This window comes from Pristis pectinata, chromosome 16 (assembly GCF_009764475.1).
Source record: "Pristis pectinata isolate sPriPec2 chromosome 16, sPriPec2.1.pri, whole genome shotgun sequence".
In the NCBI taxonomy this organism is placed as follows: domain Eukaryota; kingdom Metazoa; phylum Chordata; class Chondrichthyes; order Rhinopristiformes; family Pristidae; genus Pristis; species Pristis pectinata.
In genome coordinates, this window is record NC_067420.1 from 45,115,062 (window position 1) to 45,130,293 (window position 15,232).

Genomic DNA, 15,232 nt, shown 5'->3' on the forward strand with positions numbered 1-15,232 from the left:
ACCTGTGTTAACTTTCTCCTTGCCTCTCCTGTTTTGGAGTCCACATTGCAATGGTGTAACTGAATCAGAATTCCTGTGTGTTTTGGAATGGGTATTTTAGAGGAATTAAAGAAACTTATTTCACCTCTTGAGATTTGATGGTCATTTAGTTAGATTGTGGCTGATCTGTATCTTTGCACCATTCATTTGCCTTGCTTAAAATCCTGGGCCAACACACATTTTGAAATGACTTAGCTACTAACTTCAAGACTAAACTATGTTTCTACTTTCTCAGCCTGCCCTGCCACTTTTAATGATGTGTACATGGATATCCCCAAATCTTTGTCATAGTGTCACAGCACAGAGAAGGGTCCTCCAGCCCACTGTGGATATGCTGACCTTTTTGCCTGCATTAGGTCTGTACCCTTCTATGCCTTGCCTACATGAGTGCTGGTCTAAATGTCTCTTAAACATAGTGATTTCATCTGGCTCCAGCGCCACCTCTGGCAGTGCAAACCAGATATCAACCACTCTCTGTGTATATAAAATGAACATTTTCCCTCAAAACCCTTTAAAACTCCTTCCTATAACCTTAAACCTGTGCCCTTAACAAGGAGGAGAAAGATTATACTTCTATCAGGTCACCCCTCTATCTCCTTCACTCCAGGGAGAATGATCTGAGCCTATCCAATCTCTCTCCATAACTGAAGCCCTTCAATCTGGGAAACACTTGTGAATCTTCTCTGCACTCTAGAGCAACCACATCTTTCCCATAGTGTGGCAACCAGAACTGCACACAATGCTCTGTGTGGCCCAATCAACGTCTTGTAAAGTTGCAACGTAACATCCCAACTTCTATATTCTAAGCCCTGATCTGTGAAGGCAAGCATGCCATATGCCTTTTTCACCACTCTATCTACCCGTTGTCATTTTCAGGGCACTGTGGAGTTGAACCCCAAGGTCCTATTCATTAACATACCTTGGAGCACCCCCCCCCCCCCCCACCTTTTGACTTCCCAAAATATGTTGGGATTAAATTCTATTGCTATACTCCACCTGACTTTGCATCTGATCTATAACCTGCTGCAGCCTTAGACAACTTCCTTGCTACCCACAGCATCTGCAAATCTACTAATCGTTCCTCCTACATTCGTACCTGTTGTTAATGTATGTCACAAATAATGAGGGGCCCCAGCACAAGAGTTCCAGCTATCAACCACTCTGTACAGCACTGATCATGCTCTTCCAATCAGAAAAGTCTACTGCCTTGCTAAAGTGCTTATAGTCAATGTTTAGTGCACTGCCTTCATCAATCTTCTTAGTTACTGTTAAATTTTCCCTGTACAAAACCATGCTAACCCTCTCTGATCAGAGCTCTGCCTTTGCAATTGTGCATAAAAGCTAATTCCCTTAGGATTTTCTCCATTAATTTCCCTACCACTGACATAACTTTCACTGGTGTGTAGTTACCTGACTTAGTGCTACTCTCCTTAAATAAAGGAGCACATTTAACTATCCTCCGGTCTTCTGGCACCCGACTGTGGCTAACAAAAATGCAAAAAAAATCTCCATCCGGGCCCCAGCTACCTCCTCCCTTGCTTCTCATAGCAACCTGAGACTGATCGCACCTGGAGACCCAAGAGACTACAAATGCTGGAATCTGGAGGAACTCAGAGGGTCAAGCAGCATCTATGGGGGGAAATGGAAAGTCAATATTTTGGGTCAAGACCCTTCATCTGAACTGAAGGATAGAGGAGAGATGGCCAGTATAAAAAGGTGGAGGGAAGGGATGAGGCAGGAGCTGGCAGGTGATAGGTGGATCCAGGTGAGAGGGGTGTGATCCAGCTTACTTTTGGATCTAGTCCATTAATTCCTTCTGCCTTAACCTTTAGGACCAACCTATCATGCAGGACCTTGTCAAAAGTCTTACTAAAGTCCATATCGATAACACCAAATGCTCTGCCTTCGTCACTCTCCTTGGTTACCATCTCAAAAACTCAATCAGATTTGTGAGACCTAGCTCCTGTGCAAAACTGACTCCTAATCACTTTCCAGATGGACGTAAATCCCATTCCTCAAAATCTTCAACAACTTCCCTACGACTGATGTAATGCTTAATGGCCTGCAGTTTCCAGGCTTATCCCTACTGTCGTCTTTGAATCATATTAGATATCCTCCAGTCTTCTGATACCTCACTAACAGTTAACAAAGATACAAAAATCTCCATTAGAGCCTCAGCAATCACCTCCCTCTCCTCCCTTAGCATCATGGGATTGATCCTGTCAGGCCCTGGGGATTTATCTACCCTAATGTGCTCCGATATTTCCTACACTTCCTTCTTCCTGATACAGATGTGCTCCAGAATATCAGTCTACCCCTCCCTTAACTCTCGAGCCTCTACGTCCTACTCTTTGGTGAATGCCAATGAGAATTATTCATTTCCATCTTGCTCATATCCCTTGGCTCCATGCAGAGATTATTTTGTTGGTCCCTCCTTAGCTACTCTTTTGCTTCTAATATTCATAGAGCACAGAAACAGGCCAACTGGTCCATGCCGACCAAGATTCCCATCTGAGCTAGTCCTATTTGCCCACGTTTGGTCCTTATCCTCTAAACCTTTCCTATCCATGTACCTGTCCAGGTACCTTTTAAATGTTGTAAATGTACCTGTCTCAACCACTTCCTCTGACAGCTCATTCCATATACTGACCACTTGCTAGGTGAAAAGGTTGCCCCTCAGGTTCCTATTAAATCTCTCCCCTCTCACCTTCAACATATGCCATCTAGTTTTTGATTCCCTAACCCTGGGAAAAAGACTGTGCACTCACCCTATCCATGCCTCTCATAATTTTATATAGCTCTCTAAGATGGTCCCTCATTCCCCTGCATTCCAATGAAAAAAGTCCCAACCTGCTCAATCTCTCTCCATAACTCAGTTCCTCAAGTACTGGCAACATCCTTGTAAATCTCCTCTGCACTCTTTCCAGCTTAATGGCATCCTTCCTATGGCAGGGCGACAAAAACTGAACACAATATTCCAAATGCGGCCTCACCCAACATCTTGTACAACTGCAACATAACATCCCAACTTTTATATTCAATGCCCTGACTGATGAAGGCCAGCATGCCAAAAGTCTTTTCACCACTCTGACTACTTGCAATGCCACTTTCAAGGAATCATGTACTTGTACTCCTAGGTCCCTCTGTTGTACAACACTCCCCAGGACCCTACTGTTCACTTATAAAAGGTTTTAGGATTCTCCTTAATCATGCTCACCAAGGTCATTTCATGGCCCCTTTTTGCCCTCCTAATTTCTTTCTTCAGTTTTCTCCTTTCTTCCCCAATGAACCTCAAATGACTTGTCCAATACCAATTTCCTATACTTGACATGCGCTTCTTCCTTTCCCTGATCAAACTTTCAATATCCTTTGTTAACCAAGGTTCCCGAAATTTATCATCTTTGCCTCTTACCTTTACAGGAACATGCTGAGTCTAAACTCTTGCTATTTCTCTTTTAAACACCTCCGACTTATCAAATGTTTTCCTGTCTAGCAGCTACTCCCAATCTACTTCCAGGTCCTGTCTTACATTATTGAAACCTTCTTCCTCCAGTTTAGGTAGTTTTACCATGACTACCTTGAAGCTTACTGAACTATGGCACCGTTCCCAAAGGGTTCTTCCACAGCAACTTCAATCACTTGCCCATCCTCATTCCCTAAGACAAGGTCGAATACAGCCCCCTCCCTTGTAGGACTCTCTGCTAACTGCTTCAGAATGCCATCTTGAATGCATTTTACATATTCCTTCCTATTTAAGCCTCTAGAGAAACAAAGGACTGCAGATGCTGAAATCTAGATGAAAAACATTATGACGCTGGAGGAACTCAGCAGGCCGGGCAGCATCCATGGAGAAAAGCAGGCGGTCAACACCTGCGCTCTGTCCTTAACCACGATCTGCATCTCCCCGTTGCCAGTCACTTCAACTCTCCCTCCCACACTATCATTGATATGTCACTCCTCCACTGCCAGGAGAATTCCAAGCGCAAACTGGAGGAACAGTACCTCATTTTCCGTCATGGAACCTTGCAGCCTAATGGCAAGAACATTGAAATCTCCCACTTTAAGCATCATAGTGTTTTTAATTGTTAAATTTCCCCACTACTGCAATCCTATTGCTTTTGCAGCCTTCTGTGATCTGCCTATATACCTGTCCTTCTAATTCCTGCTTATTATTGGGAGGTCTATAGTATAATCCATCAAAGTATCTGCTCCTTTCTTATTCCCAAGTTCTACACATAGTACCTCAATGCCAATCCCTCAGATATTCTCCCTGATCAGCAGTACAGCATTCGCCCCCCCACCCCCCAATCCCATCCTATTCCACCTGAAACTTCTATACCTTCCATGTCTTTCTCCTTGGTGAATATAGATAAAAAGTATTCACTTAAGAACTTGCCCCCATTGCCTGGCTCTACTGGATTACATCTTTGGTCCTTGAGGGGTCCCACTCTTTTCCTGGCTACCCTCTTGCTCATGAGTATATCTTAGGTAATTTATATTTTGTTTAGAATTGTACCCTCAGTCTCCTGTTGCCCCTTTTCCTTCCTCCTACCAAAACGTAACAACATTTCTCAGCATTAAATTTCAGAGTTCACGGGCTCCAGGTTTTTCGTCAGCTGCAAATTTAGAAAGTATGTCCTTTATACCTAATATGAGAAGCAGTAGGCCCAGCACTGACCCCTGAGAGCTCCACTGTGCACTTCCCTCTAGTTCAAAAACAACTTTTCAGTGTTACTAAATGCTTTGTTTCCTGTCAATCAGCCAGTTTTCTATTCCTTTTTGTTCCATCAATCCTTCGATCTTGATGACAAGTCTATTATGTGACACCTTGTTAAGTGATTTTTAGGAGACCAGATATATTAGATCAACCACATTTCCCTCATTGGCCCTTTTTATTGCTCCATCAATAATCTTGATCAAATTAGTTAAACATGATTTGCCTTCAACAAACCCATGCTGTCTTTTTCTAATCAAATTACATTCGCTGAAGTGAGTGTTGGTGCATTGAATATCCTGGAATACAGCAAAACTTCAATAACCCACTACCAGACTATCTGGAAATCCAGATGGTTCAGCTTCTGGCTCACTATGTGATGCTTCTTGTGCTTGTTTGACACTCACCGAGGTCCTGGTTACCATACTCACTGGGTTCACAGGCAAGTCTTTTGTAATCTATGTAACCTCTGGTGGGGGGGGTGGGGGGTGGGGGGAAGTGATTTCAAAGTGGTTGGGATGTTAATGGGAATAATGTCCAATGGTCCAGAAAATCTGCTAGTGGAGCACCACCAAAATCCTAATGTGCTGGATTATTGGGGTTTCACTGCATTGATTTTCCAATCGGGCCCCCTGTAACCATGCCTCTGTAAAAAGTTATTAATTCAAAGCTATTTATTTCTATTTGTGCCATCAATTCATCTTTCTTGGTACAAATGCTGCTTGGCTCAGATAAAGAGCCTTCAGCCTTGACTTTTTATAACCCTTACTCCAATTCCAACTTCTGCTTACATTTTCTGCCTTTCCCATCACACTTTGATTTTTGTTAACCTTCCACCACCCTATGTGACTACTCGCTCAGTTTTTGATTTATTAAACTTCCCCGCACTCGTTGAGCATTTGGTGATAAATGGATGGTCGGATCCCATTCAGAACTCGTCTTGTGTTGGGCTGTGTACCTGCACCTGTGCACGTGCATGTCTTTGGCTTTGGCTGGGAGGTGAGAGTGGAACCAGGTGAACCCAGCTGATGATGTAGGAAAAATGTTAGAATGCAATGGTTTGATTAAACTGTCAAAGTCTGCAGACAGAACAAGGAAAGTTTGATTACTTTTGACACAATCATGTCAGATGTCTTTTGAGAACCTGATCAGAGCTGTTGCAGTACCACGGCAGAAATGTATGCTTTTTAAAAAATGAGATCCAGGGGAAATGGGTACAAATCTGGGAGGTCAAAACACTTTCAAGCACTTTAGAGGTAAAAACATTTGGGATGTTGGAGACTGACCAATAATCTTCAAGATGGAGAGGTTCAGAAAGTTTTGAGGAAAGGGGTGATTAAGGCGGATTGAAGGAGAGCAGGAGGGTACCCAGTGGGGGAGAATAATGGCTAATGGCAGGGACACAAAGGGATGCGGGTGGTTAGTTAAGTTGGAATGGATTTGAGAAAGTTGGAGGTGGATCTTGGGGACAACATAAGCCCAGGGTAGGCATGAGAGAAACTAGAGAAAGATGTGACCCTGGTGCTAGTTGAAGAGCGTGAAGTGGTAGAGTGTGTTGAATGTGGTCTCAGTGTCAAAGGCTTCCTTGACTTCCTTGCACTTAATGGAGGAGACAGGAGAGAATTCACAGCAAAGAGAAATTTTGGTTTATCTTTTCATTCAAGGGCAACCTTGGAAGAGTGAATGTTTTTGTTTGATGATAAGGTAACAGCAGGGCCTGATGTTGCTTTATATTGTTCATCTAGATTTGACCGACAATGGCCACAAACTTGTCCACCTGCTGGTGTTCCCAACCTCTGCCCTGGCTGATCACTTGGCTCACAGTTTGTACCCTGGCCTTAGTCATGTATCCTGCTTGGTCTCTGGACTAATGAGTGAGCCATGTGCCATATCGTCAGAATTTCCAAACAATCAGATACAGGATTATCAGAGTTTTACTGTAGTTAGGTTTCAGTGGAAATGTTGCAGTCAGTAGAGAGGGAAAGACTGGATGGTTGAAGTTTTAAAAGTACAAATGTGTCAATTTTGTGGGTGCTTTTCCTGGGTTAAATGTAGACTGGATAACAAAAAGCAACATCTGGCTTTGTTGTCATTTTCAAACTATTTGTTCATGGAATGTAGAGGTTGTTGTTGATGTTAGCGTTTATTATCTATCCCTAATTGCTCTTGAAATGAGGTGGCAGCTGAAAGGAAACCATGTTGGTGGGCCTGGAGTCACCTGTAGGCCAGTGTGGGTAAGGTTACCTTCCCTGAAGAATGTTACTGAACCAGATGGGTTTTTGAAATAATCCAGTAAAACAAGACAACATATGAGAGGCTGGCCCTTATCCTTGAGACAAAGGTCCTGTATTAACCTTTTCTTCCACACAACATAATCCCCGATGACCAAATTCTCATTATGGATCTCAATGTGGGTCATGACTGATATCATGGGAACCACCTCTCAGTGAGGATGGACACCAGTGAAATCCACCTGCAGTATACTGACATAGCATTTGGGTAAAATGTGTGAAGATCTCAAACTTGGGTCTGGATTTTGTCTGTCAATCACTGTGACTTCTGCTTTCCTCCACCTGTTGGAAACGTGGATAGCATAAAGTAGGTACATCAAAGGACCGGAGAGTTCCCACTAATGCTGCCTCAGCAAAGTTCTTCAAAGTGCCTGACAGGATAGGCAAGCTATATTAGAATCCTCTTCCAGGTTGTCAGCTCTTTGATGAGTGGGTTACATCATCTGCACTCTTGAAATCTGATTCCTGAAATAATCCCTACTATGAGCTCCTTCGAGAAAAGCTATTCCCAGGAGGACAGAGAAAATGCTTTAAGGACATCCTCAAAGCTTCCTTGAAAAGATGTAATATCCTTACTGATTCATGGGAATCTCTGGGCCAAGATTGCCCAAACAGGCAGAACAGCCAATGGGTTGGCTCTGAGCTCTTTGCATCTCTCTGGGAGCATGTAGGTGCCAAAGGCAAACACTCCTCCCACTCTGTCAAACCCCAGGTGCCCCCACCTGTGGCAGAATGTGCAGATTGTACAATGGATTCCACAGTTAGAATCCAGTTAGATTCCATGCTGGAATCTGGAGCAAAAATCAAACTGCTGGAGGAATTCAGTGGGTCGAGCAGCATCTGTTGGGGGGGGGGGGGCGCGTGCGGGCGGTGGTGGGGTGGGGTGGGGGGGAGGGGGTGGGTAGGTAGGGGCTATGAAGTAATTGTCCTGATGCAGGGTCTCGATGTCAGATGCTGCTCAGTCCGCTGAGTTCCTCCAGCAGTTTGTTTTTTGAAGTATAGTGCAAGCAAGTCATCTTCAACCCTGAGGGACTGCTTAAGACTGCAAATACATGGTCTAGATTTGTTAAGTGTTGAAAGTGAGGATAGGCAGCAATACCTCCGGCACGATTATTCTCAACACTGGTGCCCCACAAGGCTGTGTCCTCAGCCCTCTACTCCCTATATACTCACGACTGTGTGGCCAGATTCTGCTCTAACTGCATCTACAAGTTTGCAGATGATACCACTGTTGTAGGCCGTATCTCAAACAGCAGTGAGTCGGAGTACAGGAAGGAGATAGAGAGTTTAGTGGAATGGTGTCTGACATCCACCATCATGAAGTGCTTTGAGAGGTTGGTCATGGCACGCATCAACTCCAGCCTACCAGACAACCTGGACCCATTGCAATTCGCCTATCGCCGAAACAGGTCTACAGCGGATGCCATCTCCCTGGCCCTTCACTCAGCTCTGGAGTATCTGGACAGTAAGGACACTTACGTTAGATTATTGTTTATTGACTACAGCTCTACCTTCAGTATAATAATATCAAGCAAGCTTGTCACCAAACTCAGAGACCTAGGACTCAACACCTCTCTCTGTAACTGGATCCTTGACTTTCTAACAAACAGACTGCAATCAGTGAGGATAGGCAGCAGTTCCTCCGGCATGATTATTCTCAACACTGGTGCACCTCAAGGCTGCATCCTCAGCCCTCTACTCCCTATACACTTATGACTGTGTGACCAGATTCTGCTCTAACTCCATCTACAAGTTTGCAGATGATACTACCGTTGTAGGCCATATCTCAAACAGTGATGAATCGGAGTACAGGAAGGGGATAGAGAGCTTAGTGGAATGGTGTCATGACAACAACCTTTCCCTCAATGTCAACAAAACTAAAGAGCTAGTCATTGACTTCAAGAAAGGGGGTGGTGTACATACACCTGTCTACATCAATGGTGCTGAGGTCGAGAGGGTTGACAGCTTCAAGTTCCTGGGAGCGAACATCACCAACAACCTGTCCTGGACAAACCATCTGGATGCCATGGCCAAGAAAGCTCACCAGCGCCTCTACTTCCTCAGGAGGCTAAAGAAATTTAGTTTGTCCCCTTTGACTCTCACCAACTTTTACCGATGCACCATAGAAAGCATCCTATCAGGATGTATCACGGCTTGGTATGGCAACTGCTCTGCGCAAGACTGCAAGAAGCTGCAGAGAGTTGTGGACACAGCTTAGTGCATCATGGACACCAGTCTCCCCTCCTTGGACTCTGTCTTTACCTCTCGTTGTCTTGGTGAAGCAGCTAGCATAATCAAAGCCCCCACCCACCCGGGACATACTCTCTTACTCTTCCATCGGGTAGAAGATACAGGTGCCTAAGGGCACGTACCACCAGACTTAAGGACAGTTCTACCCCACTGTGATAAGACTATTGAATGGTTCCCTTATACAATGAGATGGACTATGACCTCACAATCTACCTTGTTGTGACCTTGCACCTTATTGCACTGCACTTTCTCTGTAGCTGTGACACTTTACTCTGTACTGTTACTGTTTTTACCTGTACTACCTCAATGTACTTTGTACTAACTCAATGTAACTGCACTGTGTAATGAATTGACCTGTACGATCAGTTTGTGAGACAAGCTTTTCACTGTACCTCGGTACAAGTGGCAATAATAAACCAATACCTAAGTTATAAGCAGTCAGGGAGGTGCTATTTGGGATTATCCATATGTCAGGTTTCTGTTAAGGCCACAATGTTAACACAGTCATCCACAATAAGCTTTGTTGATGGCAAAAAATTTGGTTGCAAGTAAAGAGATAATATGCAAATAGAAACGGATGATACACTAGTAATCCATGGGGTCAGCACATGGAGGTCTACAAGACAGAAACCAGTCTTTTAGCCCAACTGGTCAATGCAAGTGTTTATGCTCCAAGTGATCCTTCTGTTATCTCTTTCATCCTATCAGCATATCTTTCTATTCCTTTCTCCTCTGTATGCTTATCTGACTTCCCCGTAAATGGTTTTCTGCTTTCACCATAAGCACAAATAATTCATTTCCATTGCACTCTAGGTAAACAAACATGTTGGATTTATCAGTGCCTCTGTTATGCTGCCTAGTTTTGGACTTTTTCATTAGTGGAAACATTTTCTCTTAATCCTCATCAAGCCTTTTCATAATTTTAAAGACCTTGATCTGGACCTCCAGAGAAAGCCTCCATGAGTTCAGATCGCTGACAACAGAGGTAACTGCTGGGAGATAGAGAATGGGAAACTAGAACCTGCTGAGCCTAATGTTACATGAATGCTGAAATCCATTGTTAGGGATGTTGTATTTAACAGATTTATTAGGATGTAGCTTGCAGGAGAGATGAAGGAGACCCAGTGGATGAGGTATATTTGGATTTTTACAAAGCGCTTGATATGGTACCGCATAAAATTATTTACTACACATAAGGGCGGATGGGGTTAAGAGTAATTTATTAGCATGGCTGGAGCTTGGTTAATTGATTAAATGGGAGTAGGGATAAATGGGTCACTTTCAAGTTGTCAAGTTGAGCGCTGGGACCTTAGCTATTTATAATCTGCATTAATGACTGGGATGTAAGATGGAGTGTAATGTATCCAAGTCTGCTGACTGTATAAAACTAGTTGGGAAAATAAGCTGAGGGGAGGGGGAGAAAAAAGATTTCGGCATGTTATTTGAGTGGGTGGAAAGAAGGCGTATGAAATGTCAATTGGGGGAAAAGAACTGCAGATGCTGGAATCTAAAGTAAAACCAGAAAATGCTGGAATACTCAGCACTGCATCTGTGGGAACAGAAAGAATGCTAATGTTTCAGCTTGAAGACCCTTCATCAGAATTGGGAAGGAGATGCAAGTATTTCCAGCATTTTATGTCTTCATTCACTAGATCGATTTCTGGGGCGAGTACGTTTCCTGTGAAAAAGGACTTGTGTAAGTAGTAATATTGTGGCTCCTGCAGCAACAGGCCTCTGCCACAGTGCTTGTAAGAACCTGTAGAGAGTTGTGGACACAGGTCAGCATATCACGGAAACCAACGTCCCCTCCATGGACTCTGTCTACGCTTCTCACTGCCTTGGTAAAATAGCCTGCATAATCAAAGACCCCACCCACCTTGCGCATTCTCTCGTCTCCCCTCTTCCATCGGGCAGAAGATACAAAAGCTGAAAGCATGTACCATCAGGTTCAAGGACAGCTTTTATCCCGCTGTTATAAGACTATTGAACGGTTCACTAGTATAATAAGATGGACTCTTGACCTCACAATCTATCTCATTATGACCTTGCACCTTATTGTCTGCCTGCACTGCACTTTCTCTGTAACTGTAACACTTTATTCTGCATTCTGTATTTTACCTTGTACTACCTCAATGCATTGTGTAATGAATTGATCTGTATGAACAGTATGCAAGACGAGTTTTTTTTATTGTACAAGTGACAATAATAAACCAATTCTAATTCCAAGAATAGGTCTGTCTAGTTGGCTCTGCCATTTGTGGCTAATTCCAGATTGGCATCAATGCCACTTTCCCACTCTCTCCCCATAACCCTGTGACTACCTTATAGTGTAAATTTTTCTTCCATCTCTGCTTCGCATGTATTTCAATGATTCCATCTCCAGAGCTCTGTGGGATAGAGAAGTCCAAAGATTCATGAGTGGTGAGAAGTCCCTCTTTATCTCTGTCAGTAAGGCATCCCTAGTTCTAGGTACTCCCACTAGGGTAAACATCCTCTCAGTATCCACCTTGTCAATCTCCCTCACAATCTTATGTTTTGATAAGATTACATGGTCTTCTGAACCACTACTACCCTGGGGTTTTTGTCCTCCGTCTTGGTCCCTCATGCGTCTCTGATCTTCCTCTTGGCAGCTTCCAGGGCTTGCTGCTGCCCACCTAATCCAGGATCCCAGACTCCCTTGTTTTCATAGCGAATCAAACCAGACACATCCTTGGAATGGAGCAGTGAACTGCATTGCATCGAGGGAAAAAAAACAATAGTAACTAAACTAAGATAATCTACAGACATTTAATAACATGATTAAAAAATTTTAAACCACTGTGTTTACAGAGTTAATTGCCCACTGACATTTGCAAATTAAAAGTATTTTATTAATTTTATTTTAATAAAAGTAATTTTTACTTTTCTTCAGTTTTGTCTGCCTTGTCTGCAACTTGGCCAGAGTTTTTTTTGATGTTTATCCCTGTAGTTGAGGCAGTGTGGAAAAATTGAACAGGATGGGTCAATACTATTGAGTTTAAAAGAATGAAAAGTGACCTCATTGAAACCAACAGGATCTTGAGGGGGTTTGATGAGGAATTGATGTGAAGGTCATTTCCCTACTGGGAAAGTTTAGAACTGTGGGATATAATCCTAAAATGAGGAGTCTGCCACTCATTACTTGGATGTGGAGTAATTTCTTCCCCGAGGGTTGTGGATGCTGAGTTTGTATTGTAATCTCAAGGCTGAGAATGATGGATTATTGAAGATCCATGGATTGTTGGGATCGGGAAAGAAAGTAGAGTTGAGGTCAAGATCAGATCAGCCATATCCTTACTGAATAGCAGAACCAACTCAATCATCATTTTTCCTATTTCTTTTACCAACAGCCATGCTTCTCAATTTCTTATTTCTTATTCTGTATACTATACTCAGTTGGTAATGGGGCAGACAGGAGTAGTTTTGTCAACTCACTTGTACTGTACTTTTCATCTCTGGTTACATCCTATAACTTTTCCCCTGGGAAGGAAGTTAATAATGGTGGTGATCTTGTCCTATGAAGTGAGAAATAGCTGGGTTTTCTTTTGTTCATGTGGTTCTTGTGTTTATCACTAGTACTTTTAAGCTCAAGCCTGATGTTCTTACTTTAGGTTGGCATGCGTCTTTCATTATTGAATCAGCTGAACACAGGAAATATCAGCATAAGACAGAGGGCTGTTTAATGTTTCCCCAAGGAACCCTTGTAGTGATGTGCCAGATTGTGGTGACTGATCTTCAATAACCACAACATCTTTGACACCATTACCATTCTGTAATAAAAACCAAAATGCCAGAATTGTTCAGCAGGTCAGGCAGCATCTGTGGGAGAGAGAAACATTTTAGGTCGAAGACCTTCTTGTCAGAACTGGAAGAGAGAGATAAGACATTGGTATTAAGCCACAGGGAGGGGTGGATGGAGGGGGGGTGGATGGATAGGACAAAGAAAATATCTGTGAAAGAGTGAAGCCAGGGATGTTCTGGGGATTAGTTGAAGGATGTGTCCAGCAGGTCAGGCTGTGCTAATGGAGAGAGGAAACACTGAACCAATATCGCAGATGGATGACCTGGCCTGGGATGGATACAGACAGAGAAGGTGAATTACTTGAAGTTCTAGAATTCAATATTAAGTTCAAAAAGCTGCAATGTACCCAGACAGAAGATGAGATTTGTTCCTCAAGCTACATTAGATATTGTTATAACAGTGCAGGAAGCTACAGACGGATAAGTCAAGAGTGGGAATGGGACCTATCAGACTGGGTCAGGTTATCCAAATATATTGGTTCAGTGTTTCCTCTCCATTAGAACAGCCTAACCTGCTGGGCATGTCCTGCAAGTTTTACATTCCTTTGTCTGTGTTCTCACTCTAACGTTCCTCATTTGTATGAACAGAGGACCATGTTCTCTCTCCAACTGCCCTCATTAACCTATTCACCAAATGACCTCATTTATCTCGGGGTAACTATAGCCTCATCCTCTCAGAGATAGTCCCGTTGTTTTATCCATCCATTCCCCATACTTTCTGCAACTTCTTTTCATTAAGTTCTGAAGCATCTTGAGATGCTGCCTGACCTGCTCAGTGATTCCGGTATTTTCAAGCTTTGATCTATAGTCACTAGTGTAGTGTAGCTAACACAGCAGTCAGTTTGGTTACAGAAAACTCCCATTCCACTAATGAAGTAAATGACCAGATAAACTTACCTTAGTAAATCTGGTGTGGGGTAAGGAATGGCCCAGTGCACTGACCATGGAATCTTTAACATAGAACAGTACATCACAATATGGACCCTTCAGCCCACAATGATGTGCCGACCTATGTAAACCTACTCCATGATCAACCTAACCCCTCCCTCCTACACAGCCCATAACGCTCCATTTTTCTTACATCCATGTACCTATCTAAGGGTCTTTTAAATGTCCCTAATGTATCAGCCTCTATCACCACCCTTAACAGTGTGTTCCAGGCACCCACCACTCTCCGTGTAAAAATAAAACCTACCTCTGACATCTCCCCTAAACTTTCCTCCTCAGGGAAAAGGTGCTGGCTGTCCACTCTATCTATGCCCCTCATAATCTTATACACCTCTATCAAGTCGCCTCTCATCCTGCGTCGCTCCAAAGAGAAAAGCCCTAACTCGCTCAACCTTTCTTCTTAAGATACATTATCTAATCCAGGCAGCATCCTGGTAAATCACCTCTGCACCCTCTTTAAAGCTTCCACCCTCTTTAAAGCTTCCACATCCCTCCTATAATGAGGTGACCAGAACTGAACTCAATACTCTAAGTGTGGTCTAATGAGAGTTTTGTAGAGCTGCAACATTACCTCGCGGTTCTTGAACTGAATCCCCCGACTAATGAAGGCTAGCACGCCATACGCTTTCTTAACCACCCTATCAACTTGCGCGGCAACTTTGAGGGATCTATCGACTTGGACCCCAGTCCATTTAAAATCCACCTAATTGGGCAACAGGACTTTGATTTAATGTCTCAGCTGAAAGATAGTACTTCTGACTCTGCAGCCCTGCCTTTGTACTGTACTCAAAGTGAGAGTATGTTATTTGTGCTCAGTGTTTGGAGTGTGACTCAAGCCCACAACCTGAGTTGGCTGAGAGTCCTAGTGAATGAGTGAATGCTTCCTTCAGTGACCTCAGCTGATAGTGTATCCACATTTTCTGTAACTTCATAAATTGCCTCTTCACCACTCCCCCAAAATGTGTTGTTGCTCACTTCTGCTTCAGTAATTAATGTATTTATTTTTAACATAGTTTCTTGATTTTCTGGTGGGAAGTTGAATATATGCAAGAAAATATTTGATGCTAGCTTTGTGCACCCTCCCCCGCACTCACTGTATTAGAGCTGCTCTGGAATTCTTTCTAGCAGGCTCGACCCAGGCTGAACTCATTCTGGTGAGGACTCCATTTAA

At 43.3% G+C, this 15,232-nt stretch overlaps 1 protein-coding gene across 5 annotated transcripts in view; it reads left to right on the forward strand.

The window, feature by feature from the left end:
• chd6 (chromodomain helicase DNA binding protein 6) overlaps positions 1–15,232 on the forward strand; it is a 162,044-nt gene that overhangs the window by 34,544 nt on the left and 112,268 nt on the right. The gene's annotated exons all lie outside the window — the stretch shown is intronic.